Source organism: Vicia villosa, linkage group LG3, assembly GCF_029867415.1.
Source record: "Vicia villosa cultivar HV-30 ecotype Madison, WI linkage group LG3, Vvil1.0, whole genome shotgun sequence".
NCBI classification, from domain to species: Eukaryota; Viridiplantae; Streptophyta; class Magnoliopsida; order Fabales; family Fabaceae; genus Vicia; species Vicia villosa.
The window spans coordinates 117593935-117609511 of NC_081182.1; positions in this window are offsets into that span (position 1 = coordinate 117593935).

Below are 15577 nucleotides of genomic sequence, written 5' to 3' on the forward strand. Positions count from 1 at the left end.
ACACACTGATCACTCCAGGAACAACTGCTTAGATACCCTCTAAGACTTTCTAGAGTATTCTGATCCACACGATCACTCTAGTTACAACCTGCTTAGATAACCTCTAAGACTTCCTAGAGTATTCTGATCCACACGATCACTCTAGTTCCTTACAACTTAATGTAATCAATTCTAAGAGTATTACAATTGCTTCTTAAAAGCTATAATCACAAACTGTGATATTTCTCTTAACGTTTAAGCTTAATCTCACTAATATATTACAACAGCAATGTAGTGAGCTTTGATGAAGATGAAGATTCTGAGCTTTGAATAGAACGGTGTTTCAGCAAGTTAATATTCACAGAGTCGTTAAGAATTGGTAACCTTGCTTCTCATCAGAACTTCATATTTATAGGCGTTGGAGAAGATGACCGTTGAGTGCATTTAATGCTTTGCGTGTTCCGTACAGCATCGCATTTAATGTTATACGCTTTTGTAAACTACCTCGAGCCTTGTTCACGCTGTGTCTACTGACGTTGCCTTTAATAGCTTCTAACGTTCCTTTTGTCAGTCAGCGTAGCCTGCCACTTGTACTTCCTTCTGATCTGATGTTTGTGAATACAACGTTTGAATATCATCAGAGTCAAACAGCTTGGTGCAAAGCATCTTCTGATCTTCTGACCTTGAAGTGCTTCTGTGCGTGATACCATCAGAACTTCAGTGCTTCTGATCTCATGTTCTTCTGATGCTTCCATAGACCCATGTTCTGATTCTGCTTCGACCATCTTCTGATGTCTTGCCAGACCATGTTCTGATGTTGCATGCTGAACCCTTGAGACAAAGCTTCTGAGCGCTGAATTATGCATACTCTTTATATATTTCCTGAAAAGGAAATTGCATTGGATTAGAGTACCATATTATCTTAAGCAAAATTCATATTATTGTTATCATCAAAACTAAGATAATTGATCAGAACAAATCTTGTTCTAACAGATGCTTTCAAAGCAGACTCTTCTAGATCTTAATCCACTTCTGCCCTTCCCCCTCAGAAAAAGCCACCTCTTTATGAAATTCCATCCTCTTCCACCATCACAAATAAACTCCATTCACTACCAACTCTTAAGCCTCAACCTATAAATGCTGTTTTTCCTCAAATTCTTACTAAAAATATATTCTCTACCACATCCATTCCATTTGCAATCTCACCTCTAATCGATCATTCAACCACCTCCACCGCAGATTCTTCATCTTCTTTAACCTCTTATTTTACCTCTACTTTGTTTTCAAGAGAACCTGAATCCTACTTCATTCTGAACCCAGACTCCTCAACCACCAAATTCAAAACCAATAACCCTGAACTTTCTGTTAGTGTTAGTTTTGAATTTTTAAAGCTTAAGGTACAAGTAGGATTAGATGCCTTGAAGGTTGCACATAATGCCAGGATGGACTATGTTGCTACTAGGAGTCTCTAGAGAGCTTTCAGAAGAAAGCTTAATTCTGATCTTCTGAACCTTCATAAAGCATGTGTGGCAGAAGCTCTTGGTCCTTCTGGATTTCTAAGGGACTTTGAAAACAGCTACTTCTTTCTCATCAGAAGCTGGAAATCTCTTGAAGAGAAGGAATCTACTGATGAGCTTGAAGAAGTGCATCCTCTGGCGTTGGTTGTGTGGAAGCCTCATTACAATGTTCTGACTAGAGACTTTTAGTCTATATTCAACTGGCTTAGGGAGAATCCCTCTGATAAAGCACCAAGTATGGTATATCCAGAAGTTGAATACCCATCAGAACCGGTTGCTCCAACACCTCCAGAGAATCTGGCTGAAATTCTTCTGGCTCTTTAGAATCCAGATGCTGAGATCCCTACTCCTGTGTATGCTGAAGATGCTTCTGAATCAGAAGCTGCTATTGAGAATCATCCTGCTGAGAAATCTCCTGCTAAGGAAAATCAAGATGATGTTCTCATGGTTGATGCACATGCTGAGAATCCTCCTATCATGGACAATAACTTTGATGTTTCTTCTGCTGGACCTTCTGTTTTGATAAACACTATGAAGGCTCTTCAACAGAATCAAGCTGACTTAGCTACTCGTTTGGACAAGCACGAGAATACTCATGATGAGTTCAGATCATTCATGAAGACTCAGAAGGAAGACACTACTGAGATTAAAAATCTTCTGGCCATCTTAGATAATAGGCTTGGCCCGTCGTAGTCTGTCTTTGGTCTTAATTGTTTTCTTTTGTTTCTGTGCATCTGCTTTGACTTGCATCTGTCTCTTGTACCTTCTGATATTTAATCAATGAAATATTATCTTCAAATGCTCAGCATGATCTGATTCTGATTTAGAGTAAATCAAAATGTCATCAATGAAAACCACCACAAAACAATCCAGATACTCATGGAAAATGCAGTTCATGTACTCCATAAATACTCCAGGTGCATTAGTAACGCCAAAGGGCATCACGGAATACTCATAATGTCCATAACGTGTTCTGAAAGCCGTCTTCTGCATGTCCTTATCTTTCACTTTAATTTGATGGTAACCCGACCTCAAATCGATCTTGCTAAACACACGAGCACCAACCAATTGGTCCATCAAATCATCGATCCTTGGAAGTGGATACTTATTCTTGATTGTCACCTTATTCAGCTGACGATAATCAATACAAAGCCACATACTTCCATCCTTCTTCTTAACCAACAACACTGGAGCTCCCCACGGTGACACACTAAGTCTCACAAACCTCTTCTCAAGAAGCTCTTCCAATTGCTTCTTCAATTCAGACAACTCTAAAGCAGACATCTTGTACGGTGCCATAGACACAGGTCTAGTACCAGGTACAAGATCAATAGAGAACTCTACTTCTCTCTCAGGCGGCCCATCGGGAATTTCATCAGGGAAAAATTCAGGAAATTCACATACTACCTTCAACCTTTTTATTACAGCCTGATTCTCGACAGACATCGAAGCAACCAACGCGAACACTTGAACATCTTCTTTCATCAACAAACGAAACTGTCTGGCCGATAACAACTCTAAGCTTTCCTCTTCAGGAGAAGAAAACCTCACAGACTTATCAAAACAATTAATGTGAACATGGTTATGCTCTAACCAATTCATCCCCAAAAACACATCCAAACCTCTCAACAGCAAGCAAACAAAATCAACAAGAAAGTCTCTATTGAAAATTGAAACGGGACACTTAAGACACACAAGAGAAGTAGTTACCGATCCCTTAGCCGGAGTATCGACAATCAGCATTGTTGTCCTCTTCATAGATCCGACAACAATCAACCAAATCAGCAAAGATACGAATCTTCTGGTAACTAATTGCTTTCTTAATCTCCGGACGCAATCCATTCTCAAACTTAATGCACTTGGAAAACTCACCATTCGGCCCATCATAGTGTTGGTAAAACATTGCCAACTCACCAAACTTAGCAGCATACTCCACAACAGATTTGTTCCCTTGACTTAGCTCAAGGAATTCAATTTCCTTCTTGCCACGGACATCTTCAGGAAAGTACTTCCTTAAGAAATCCATGCGAAACACAATCCAAGAGATCTCCTCACCACTCGCTTCCAATCTCCTACGAGTCTCTAGCCACCAATCATCCGCCTCAACTGCTAGCATATGAGTCCCATACCGAACCTTCTGTTCAGGAGTGCAGTCCATGACACGGAAAATCCTCTCAATCTCCTTAAGCCATGTCAATGCGCCATCAGGATCATAAGTTCCCTTAAACACATGAGGGTTCTCTCTTTGGAAGGTAGCCAAACTCCGAGAAGCAGCACTCTCTCCACCATTCGGTTGGTTCTCCAAAGCTTGAACCATTGCTTCCAAAGCAGCGGCTACCGCAGCATCATTCCTCCCAGCCATCACAAGTCTTCACTACAACACAAAAGCAATCAGCACAAACAACAATATACGCTTGTTAGACTACACCACGACACGACACATGGCCGGACAAGACCGACCTGCTCTGATACCACTTATATAACACCCCAAGTCTACCCCGCAATCAACAAGAATATCATAGTACAAAATTTTAAGCGAATAGAACATAACGATTCGGAGCATCACATTTTAAACAACAAAATCACATATGTATATCATGCTCAATTACTTAGATACATAACACACATGTAGGAGAACAATATCGAAATCATTAATCGTTGTCAGCCAATCAAGTACTTGCGTCGCAGCGGAAAATCATATGTCAACAACAATACAACTCATTATATCACGGCCAAACACGACACGATACATCTAAAAAGTCTCAGCAAAACATAAGGAAAAAGTTTAACAAGGATAAACACAAGAAGCCAAAACGTAAACAAGTAATCCAACATTCCCCGAGTGCTACGTATCAGAGCATCGACACACACCGACTCGAGCTATAGGTACACGACTACTCCGCGTCGTTACCTGTACGTTACCAACGGAGGGTAACATTCAAACAGAAGGGGTGAGATATCATTCATTATAAAGAAGTGTATGATAATATTCAAAGCGGAGAAATAATCATACATTGGTCACCACTTCTCAACATATATCACTTACTACTATTCACATCATTCAACATCTTACCGACAACAATAATATCAATCTCAATTAAGGCATACCTATCACATATGCTCAACGAAACAACCATCAAATCAACACAAGATAACATTCATGTTATGCACATACAAATATTCAACTACGACTCATCATACGACTTTACTTATGCAACTCAAACAATGCAAATGCATGTGGTACAATTGGAGTAAAACTTTCGTCTCAAACAATTGCCATTGGGCCGTCTCAAACATCCGCCACAGGGGCCGTCTCAAACATTTGCCACAAGGGCCGTCTCAAACAATGCAATGAATGTGACTCAATGATGCACATTCACAATCACACTTAACGACATAATCGACTCGAACAACATAATCTACGTAAACATTATGATCAACTTAAACGACATAATCAATTCCGGATCTCCAAAGTCAAAAAATCCAAATGAATTTAGATTCCAAGAGTATTCAAAGTTATACTAAGCATATTCAATGGAAAGACATCAATTAGGGCTTCACGTAGGTCCAAACGGCACTTGAAAAGGAGTCACGGTTCAAAAGTTTCATCATTTCAAAGTTTGGAAAAAGTTCTGCAAAACAGGGTTCACGGCGCCAACAAAGTTCGCGGCGCGAACTGAGTGAATCAATTATTCCTGAGTTTCTGCCAAGCAGTTCGCGGCGCCAATAAAGTTCCCGGCGCGAACTGAACGACTCTAATTTTCCTGAGTTTCTGCCAAGCTGTTCGCGGCGCCAATAAAGTTCGCGGCGCGAACTGAACGACTCTAATTTTCCTGAGTTTCTGCCAAGCTGTTCGCGGCGCCAATAAAGTCCGCGGCGCAAACTGGCGATTTTCAGAAAATCCCAAACACAGAAAACAGCATACGAATCACATACCAAATCCCCTAAACTGAACCCAATCAAGTTGAAAAACACCAACCATCACGAACAACAATAGAATACATGTTATAACCACAAATATAACACATATTATGGATCTTCTAACATCATAACATCATCAAACATCAATTAAAACACATTTCAAATCATAAATTCATGCATTTGTTCATAAACCCTAACATCTCTACACACAACTTCCATGGATACAAACATACAATCAAATCCCACCCAAAACATCATCATACATCCCTTTAGCATGAAAGAATCCCACCCTTACCTTAGGTTTAGATTGAAGACAACTCTAGATTCAATATTGAGATTCCCCTCTTTCTCTTCACTATACTCTTCTCTTCTTTCACAACTTTGTCAAAATGAGCTTCTAAGTCTAAAACCCCTAAAACCCTTGTTTTGTTTAACTTACTATCTTTCTCATTACTAATGGGCCTTAAATCACACCCTATACTTACTAATGCTACCTTAAGCCCAATATCTCTCCTAATTTATTAACTTATATTATTTACGATAAAACCCCACAATAACGCCAATATCGCAGAAGCACTCAATTAGCACATATTTTAGTAAAACAAAACACATATCATAACACGACATAATTAAATAAAACACGCAAACTAAAAACGGGCGTTACACTTATCTTTGAGTGTTTAGTTCTCATTTTTGCATGGATGATTGATTCTTTGTTTTCTTGAACCCTCAACCATGATTTTTGGTATGAATTTTTACCTTGCCTTAGAAAATGGGGAGTATTCACATGATGGTGTGGTTGAATTCAAGTTGGGGAGAAAAATGATTATGTACTTATTTGGTTGTTGCTATGAGGTTGAAAAGAAAAAAAAATGTAAAAAGAAAAGAAAAAGAAAAAAAAAAGGAGAAAAAGTTTTGAAAAAGAAAAAGAAAAGAGAAGTGAATAATTGTGCTAATAAGTATTGTGATTGGTTTGAGAAAATTGTGGTTAAGGAAGAAGTTTAATCGAGATTTTGTTGTTTGAATCTTTGGTGGATTGATCACTCCCTTAGGTTTAGGCATGTTTTTGTTTCGATTAGACTTAGGACTTATATCTTGTTTGTTAAGCAAGCCACAATACAACCTTGAAAAGCCCTTGTGATCTTGCTTTTGTATCTTCAATGTAATTTTTGGATGAATGCATAATTTAATCTTTTTTTTGCAAGATTGTTTGATGAGTGTTAAAAGTCCTTCACCTTTGTGTGTTCTTCATCCATTGATGAATTTTTGTTAGGTGTGATTCATGATGTGAGCATGTATTGTGTTAGAATGTTTTATATGCTTTTTGTGCTTATGATTCGTTTTCTTTACATGTTGTCATTGTAGGATAGTGGTAAGTACTTACTTTGTTTATACATTTTTGTTGTTTTTGGTTTTTCTAAACTTGTGGATTCACAATTCTTTGGTTTATTACTTTCAATTCTTTGATTTATTTGACATTGTTTGAGGACAAACAAAGTTTCAAGTTGGGGAGAGTTTGATAAGGGCCAAAATATACTTATTTTGTGTATGTAAAAAGTGGCAGTTATCGATACTTTTGTTAATACCGTTTGAATAATTCCCCGTTTTGTGTATAAATACGTATAATTTTTGAATAGCTATATTTTCATATACTTTTATACCATTTGATAGTTTTTAATGTGTTTTGTAGGTAGTTATGCATATTGGAGCCTTGAGGAATAAAGTGTCAAAGGCACGACTTCGATTTCGCAGTTTTGGTACAAGCCTGCTTAGCCACCGTCAAACGGACTTCCATAGGCTCAAAATAAGGATGACCAAAATCATAATTTTGGTTTCCATTCATTAATTATTGGATAGAGCATTGAATAAGCTTTCCAACGCTTCGAACCGGGCGCAATTCGGAGTTACGGTTCTCGAGTTATGGCGAAAACAAAATCTGATTATTAGCAGAGTCCGCTAAGCGGACTCTATGCCGCTAAGCGAGCTGACGAATTTTCAGACTTGTTAAAAAGGGGAAAATCAAATTTTTAGGTTATGGGTTGGGTATTTTTGAGTCCCAACACCATCAACTTCATTCTTAGAGTAGGATTGGCTTAGAAAACAACACTGTGCACTTGGAAGATCGGAGGTGGATTTCTCATCAACCGGAGCTGACAACCCGCGAGATGTTTGGTTTATCTCTTCTATTCTCTGTGTATTTCTTGGTGTTGGGTTTGTTTGTATAGTTACTCGAATCTTATGTATATTTACCGATTATAATGTTATGTGTAACTTACTTTACAAATCTGTGTTGATGTTGTTCTGGATTTTTGCTCTATGCTGGGGATTTGGGTTGCATTAGAGATAAACTTCTTGAATCCTTATTTAGGATGATAATCTGTTGGTTCTGAACTCTAGAGATAGATTTAGAGCTAGCATTCACTGTGGGTATCTGTACTTAATGCTTTCGTGTTTGAGCGGCGCGCGAGAGATCGTCGATGCGAGAATACGGATGTTCTCGCGACTTCGCGTTAGAGATCACCTTAGTTGTGAGATGATCTCGTTTGTGCTCCAGAGATGGACGCTTATGTGAGAGATACGTGATGACATAGATGAGTATCGTAGATTGAGTATAACAGGTTGGTAAGTGTATGTTTGTGAAGAGTGAATATATTTACATTCCTGATAAGTTATTTATCTTCTAAGAATGTGTTTATTCTTTTCCTGTCTATATCTGTGTTTACTTTTTGCTCATTCAATCCAAAGTTCGAAACCGTAGAAACTGTTGAATGGCATCTCTCCATCTCTGAGGACGATAATTCCCGGATCAATATTTCCAAATCTTTTGTTGCTTGCCGCTATGCATGCTTCAACAAGCACCAACTCTAGTGTATCAAAGAAGAAGTAAACATGACCTTCTCCAAAAACAAATTCAATCGTCTGAACCGGAGGTAAGTACTGAAAATGATAACTATTGTGATGATTGTCCCATTTTTTATACTTGTGACACTAATCCAGTTGATTCACCCATTACTTTGAGGAAGGATAAAAGATCTTGTCCCTCCATATATCGACACCATATCTCTCAATATGTCTCCACTAAACATCTTTCCACACAATATCAATGTTTTATTGCAGCTATTGATTTTGTGAAAATGCCATCATTTGTTGAAAAAGCATTGCAAAATAGAAATTGGGTCCAAGCTATGGATGAGGAAATGAGAGCACTAGAAAAAATTGGTACTTGGGAGATTATTGAAAGGAAAAGAGACAAAAATCCAGTTGGATGTAGATGGATCTATACTGTAAAGCATAAATCTGATGGCACACTTGATCGGTACAAGGCAAGACTAGTGGCAAAAGGTTATACCTAAACGTATGGTATTGATTATGAGCAGACATTTTCCCCAGTGGCAAAGATGAATACTGTTTGAATTTTACTATCTCTTGCTGCTTAATGTGGATGGGAATTTCAACAGTTTGATGTTAAAAATGCATTCTTGCATGGAGACTTAGAGGAAGAAGTGTATATGAAGATTCCACCGGGTGTTGGCATAAGAAATGGAGGTAACAAGGTGTGTCATTTGAAGAAAGCCTTATATGGACTAAAGCAGTCCCCTCGGACATGGTTTGGAAGATTCACAAAGGCAATGATGTGTATGGGCTAAAAGCAAAGTCAAGGAGACCACACTTTGTTTTTTAAACATTCACAATGAGGAAAAATGATTGTACTTCTTGTTTATGTTGATGATATTATTGTTACAGGAGATGATTTGACTGAGAGACATTTGCTCAAAGAGAAATTATCAGTAGAGTTTGAGTTAAAAGACCTTAGGAAACTCAAGTATTTCTTGGGAATTGAGGTAGCCTACTCAAAGCAAGGCATCTTTATCACTCAAAGGAAGTATGTGCTTGATCTTTTGCAGGAATCTGGAAAACTTGGATGCAAACCTACAAGTATTCCCATTGAACAAAATCATAGGAAAAACTTTGAGGAGGAAAGTGAAAAAGTTGACAAGGGTCAATATCAGCGATTAGTGGGAAAATTCATTTACTTGGCGCACACTAGACCAGATTTAGAATATGCAGTCAGTGTAGTGAGCCAATTCATGCATGATCCGAGGGTGAGACATTTGCAGGCTGTAGACCTTGTTCTGCAATATCTTAATGCAACTCCAGGGAGAGGACTTTTGTTTAAAAGAGGTGGAAATCTAACTATGGAGAATTACACTGATGCAAATTATGTCGGCTCAGTGAGTGACAGAAGATCTACGTCAGGCTATTGTACTTTTCTGTGTGGTAAGCTTGTAGCTTGAAAGAGTAAGAAGTTAAGTGTAGTTGCTCGATCAAGCGTCGAGGCAGAATTTAGAGCTATGGCATTAGGAATTTGTGAACTATTATGGATGAAACAAGTTCTACAAGACTAGAAAATACAATGTGAAGGCCCTATGAAATTGTGTTGTGACGATAAATCGGCTATAATATTGCTCATAATCCGATTTAGCATGATATGACTAAACACATTGAGATTGACCAACATTTTATCAAATAGAAGTTGGATAGTGGACTGATAACTACATCTTACGTTCCTTCAGGGCATCAGTTGACAGATGTGTTAACAAAAGGCTTTCCAACAGAAAGATTCAGGCAACTTACTTGTAAGCGGGGAATGATAGATATCCATTCACCAACTTGATGGGGAGTGTTGTAAATATCAGACTGTAAATAGTAATTGGTAATATTAGTAATGAGGCCCATTAGTCAAAACCCATTATATTTTCTATTCTTTGTTATTTAAGCATGAAGTTACAACATTATAATGATCTTTAATATATCAGTGAAATATTTTACAACAAGGCCATTTAATGCCATAAATTTGAGAAAAACACATACATTAATTGATTCAAACATACTACACAATTATGAAAAAAATTCATACATTTATCAAAATGTACCGACCATTCATAACTTGTTCTCCTTCGCCTGTATTGCAAGAAATTATGTGCCTCGGAAATCATGCCTTCTACGATGGCCTACTGAGGACTACCTTCCTCAAAATGTTCTGCCTCTATATCCGATCTCCCTATCTCCACAATACACTGACAGACTGCCGCCACATCCTCGGTGTGGTCATCCGTAACCTCAAATACCTCCAGATTAGATGGCCTAGGTGGTCTTCTAGGAGCGTCTAGTGTCATGATATGGTGTGACATCCTATAGAACCATATCATGTAGCTGTCCACATAAGCCCACTATATAGGAGTTGACATCCTGCGATACTCCTCTAGTACCAAGGGACTCTCAAAATCCTCAAATATTGCATCAAGATCTCTACAACGGACAGTGGGACAAGGGGAATCTGAGTGGGGTCTCGGATTAATTCGCAAATATCCAAGTTAGTGCATCACTCGCTCGGTAAGATAAGGATACATCATACTTGAACCACATTCCAGCCATCTGAAGTATAAAGAATTGAGGTCAAACTGGCGCGTCTGGCAGTGACTGCCGTGTCGGCATGAGGCTATGTAATTTGCTACATGACAGTCAAGATACACCCGAAATGACTTGATCACATGATTCCCTCTATACGATGCAAATGTGGCAGCACATGACCAATCCTCAATGTAGGTAGGCACAACTTGTAACATCCCTTTTCTTAACCACAATTATAACAAATATAATCAGAGTAATTAAAATGCTTAAGCAAAAGGGCGTCAAGTGTTGTTTTCACCGCAATGAAAACCCAAAACAAACATACCAAACATGCACTAATCATTTTGTAACATAATTTGATACCTCATGCTTTCATAAATTATGCACATTGCACGCGGAATAATAAACATTAAGAAATTTCAATGAATATATCCCATACTATATTCATCTACCAAACCATATAACATAAGCAACTCATATATATATATATATATATATATATATATATATATATATATATATATATATATATATATATATATATATATATATATATAGACACACACACACACATATCATATGAGTTCAACGTTTGGCATCATAGCCTTCAACAATATATCCAAATTGTCATGTTAAATACAAACATAAGCATAAGTTCAAATAAAAATCCCCTCCTAAGTGTTACATGATCAGAGCATATGACTCGCTACCTAATCAAACAAAAAACTCAGATGCTCCTCGGCTAAATCCTCGGACAAGCTCACTACTCATCAGAACGTACACGATGTCACAATGAACATCATTCAAACAGAAGGGTGAGAATTCAAATTATTATAGATAAACATAATAATAGGAAATACAAAACACAAAAAGAATACATTTCACAAATTCATCACTCCTCTCAAAACACTCATTCATATACCATATATCAAGTTTCACGTAAAGCAAATCGCATTGATTCAAAATTGTTCTTGTGTAAAAACTAGATTTAAGGAGCTTATCCTTGGAGGTGAGGAAAGCTTAGGGACCATATAGTTTTTCGACTGACTAGGGGGATTTGGAAGCTGTGGGATAGGCATCGTGTTCCAAGAGAGTTTCTGGCTTATCCCTCGTACGGGAGCCCCTCGTCTAAGTCATTGTCGAGTGATGGATCAGGTTATCCATTTCCATTCTTCGATGGATCTATATATAGGCAAGTCCTTGGTCTAATGGTCATTAAGGCTTTTGTAATGTCAATAAATGCCTATTAATAACCTATAACGCTTGTAACTGCATCTTAATGGCCTTATAACATTTGTAACCGTCCATAATGGCTGGTAACGTCCCGGCTTCCGGTTAAGTACCCGATTCTACCTACACACAGTTCTCGGCTGACTTATACCTTGCCAGGTAGAGTTGAGTGCTTGACCAAATGTGCATTTATACGCTATAGGTTGTGTCCTTATAAATATCCCGTGTCCGGAACAAGACCCTCGAGTATGGATCCTCGTTCTTGTCAAGAAGATGCGCTCGGTCATGAAGACCTTGTATATTTATGGCTGATGTGTGAGGAGCATATGCAAGGCATGCGATTTTAATTTTATTCAGCAAATGAGCCAGCTTGTCCTTAGCTCTAGGTTAAAGAACTTCTAAGCAAGCTTGCTAAGGTTTTATTGAGCCTGGGAGTTTTCTCTATGGGAGTTACTCGTTTGGTTTTGGTCTTGGCCCTTGTTTGGGGAGTGTTTAGTTCATGTTACTCGGCCCTTAAACGGGGAGTGTCATTTCAGTACTTGCCTCTTTTACACGGGAAGTGTTTAATAGGTACGGACAGATACCTCAAGGCGTATGCCAATGATTTTTTTGCTTTTATGATTTCACATTTTTTGATTGCCTTATCATTTGATCCGTTGTTATCTTTGTTAAGATTTCAACATACGATGTGCTTTTTGGACGTGGAAGACATAGTTTTGTTTGTCCGAGTTAGGACATACCCGAGAAAAGTCATGCTTTTACGTTTCTTGATAGTTCATGTTCTTTATCAATAACAAGATAGGAAATAGTAAAGATGTTTTTAATGAGCCCCGAGTTGTGGTGGTCAGGTTTACATAACTCGAATGCGGTTATGATAAATCCCAAACCATTGAGATCGGGTTCATATGCCCTAGTGACTGGAATAGTTATTTCCTGTGTTTGAAATTTTCAGTAGTCAAATAGGCTTTGGTCAATTATGATCGTTTTCAGCCTCTTGGCTCTGCATTGATCAACTTTTCCTTTTTGATCACACATTATCCGAGAAGTCTTTAGCCGAGTCTTAAATTGGTTTAAAACTGGATTTTCGTGCAGCATTCTTGATGAAACTTAGCGTTTTATTGCACTATGATATTTATGAGTAGCTTAGGGCATTTGGAAGCAGTGGGCTAGGCACTTTGTTCCAAGAGAGTATCTGGCTTATCCCTCTTGCAGGAGCCCCTTTTATAGCTTTTATTTTATCCTTTAGAACTTCATTGAATAGGTGTCTTTAAGACTTCCATTGTTACAAACGTTTTACTCCGTCTTTAATATTGGGTCACGTATGTAACTTTTTGGGCGTTATACCCGAGTTAAGTTTGTGACTTTATATGCTATAGTATTTGCATTTAATTTATCGTCAACCATCAACGAAGAGCTTTTGTTCCTTTTTTATTTGGTTAGTCATCTGTTACTGATACAATTATGTAATGCTTTTTTTGTGGAGTGACTGTGTCATCCTTTTCTGAATTCGCCCTCACGTAATCCAAACATAGACTTGTTGAGGCCTTTAATTTATGCTTTAAGGATTCGCCGTCTTTTAAATTTAACATTTACACTTTGTCCGAGTATGTATCCATAGGTCGGCCTAAGTTTTGGACTTATGTGCGTACTGTTTTCCATAAATTTTAGATTTTAGACTTTTGCATTTTGACATTGTGAGGCTTTTTGTCCGATTTGCGCTAACCGGACCAACTGCTCATATGGTATAAGCCCCAAGCATTTGTTATTTGCTTTTCTAGCTTATATTAAACGCTTTTCAGGTCTTCACATTTGCGTTTCCGATCAACAAGTCGGGTTGCATATTCATTTTCCTTGTAAGTTCCCGTAGGTCGAATGCCTAAGCATGTTTTGACCGGTTGAGTAACACTTAAATCATATACTTGGCTTTTGTAAGCGTAGTCTTAGAGAATTTTGACTTCTCGGGGAGAAGTTTTTACTTGTGATGATGCCCAAAGCCTTTTAAGTGCTCAGAAGTTTGAATTTCGAGACCGTAATCATGTTGGGGCTTTTGCTTTTGCCAAGAGCTGAAGTTTAATTTGCTTTGTTGGAGCCGATTATGCCAGAGGCTTAAGAGTGCGCTTGGACTTTATTTTTCATCCGCTTGTCTATCAAGGTCTTTTGTTATTTCCGAGTTTATAAAAAATGCTCGGAACTTTAGTCGTCCTTAGAGGTTTCCAATGTACTTGGATTTGGTTTAAGCCATAGGTTTAAGTTTTACTTAGCCGATTATGCCAAAAGGCTTAAGAGTGCGCTTGGACTTTTGACTTTAGGGGGTAGAACCCCTTGTAAGGTCCTTTCTAGGTTCCTTAACGAGGCTGCCCATGTCATGTTTATAGTTCAAAGTCCCTTGCAAGGATACATTGAGAACGGTTTGAGAGCCTTGGCGAGGTTGAACCGAGTTTGCGGCTAGAGGTCTGAAGACTTAACTGTCTTGAGGTACAGAGCCCCTTGCAAGGATACACTGAGATCGGTTTGAGAGCCTTGGCGAGGTTGAATCGAGTTTGCGGCTAGAGGTTCGAAAACTTAATCGTCTTGAGGTACAAAGCCCCTTGCAAGGATACATCGAGATCCAGTTTGAGAACCTTGGCGAGGTTGAACCGGCTTAGATGCGGACATAGGCCCGGAGGCGTATTCGTCTTTGGTGCAACCATAGGCCCGGAGGCGTAACCATCTTAGATGCGGACAGAGCCCCTTGCAAGGATACACTGAGGACCGGTTTGAGAGACTTGGCGATGTTGAACCGTCTTAGGTGCGGACATAGGCCCAGAGGCGTAACCGTCTTAGGTGCGGATAGAGCCCCTTGCAAGGATACATCGAGAACCGGTTTGAGAGCCTTGGCGAGGTTGAACCGTCTTAGGTGCGGACATAGGCCTGGAGGAGTAACTGTCTTAGGTTCGGACAGAGCCCCTTGCAAGGGTACACTGATAACCGGTTTGAGAGCCTTGGCGAGGTTGAATCGTCTTAGGTGCGTACATAGGCCTGAAGGCGTAACCGTCTTAGGTGCGGACAGAGCCCCTTACAAGGATACACCGAGAACCGGTTTGAGAGCCTTGGTGAGGTTGAATCGTCTTAGGTGCGGACATAGGCCCGGAGGCATAACCGTCTAGGTGCGGACAGAGCCCCTTGCAAGGATACACCGAGAACCGGTTTGAGAGCCTTGGCGAGGTTGAACCGTCTTAGGTGCGGACATAGGCCCGAATGCGTAACCGACTTTGTTTAACATGCTTCCTACTATTTATAGTGGTGTTACATAAGTTTTTAGGCCAAGGGTTTATACTTACACTACCCGGCCACAACCAATTACATATTTTTTACATTCTGTTTGAATCTCACCTATCTTTTAGACTAATATAAGTTGGGTGTCTCCAGCCCACGCATGGGAGAAGGACGAGACCTTTTACTTCCTTTCGTAGATCTAAATGAGATATTTTACAAACGGCAGAGACATCAGCTCGCCTTCTACAACAATAGTGCTTAAA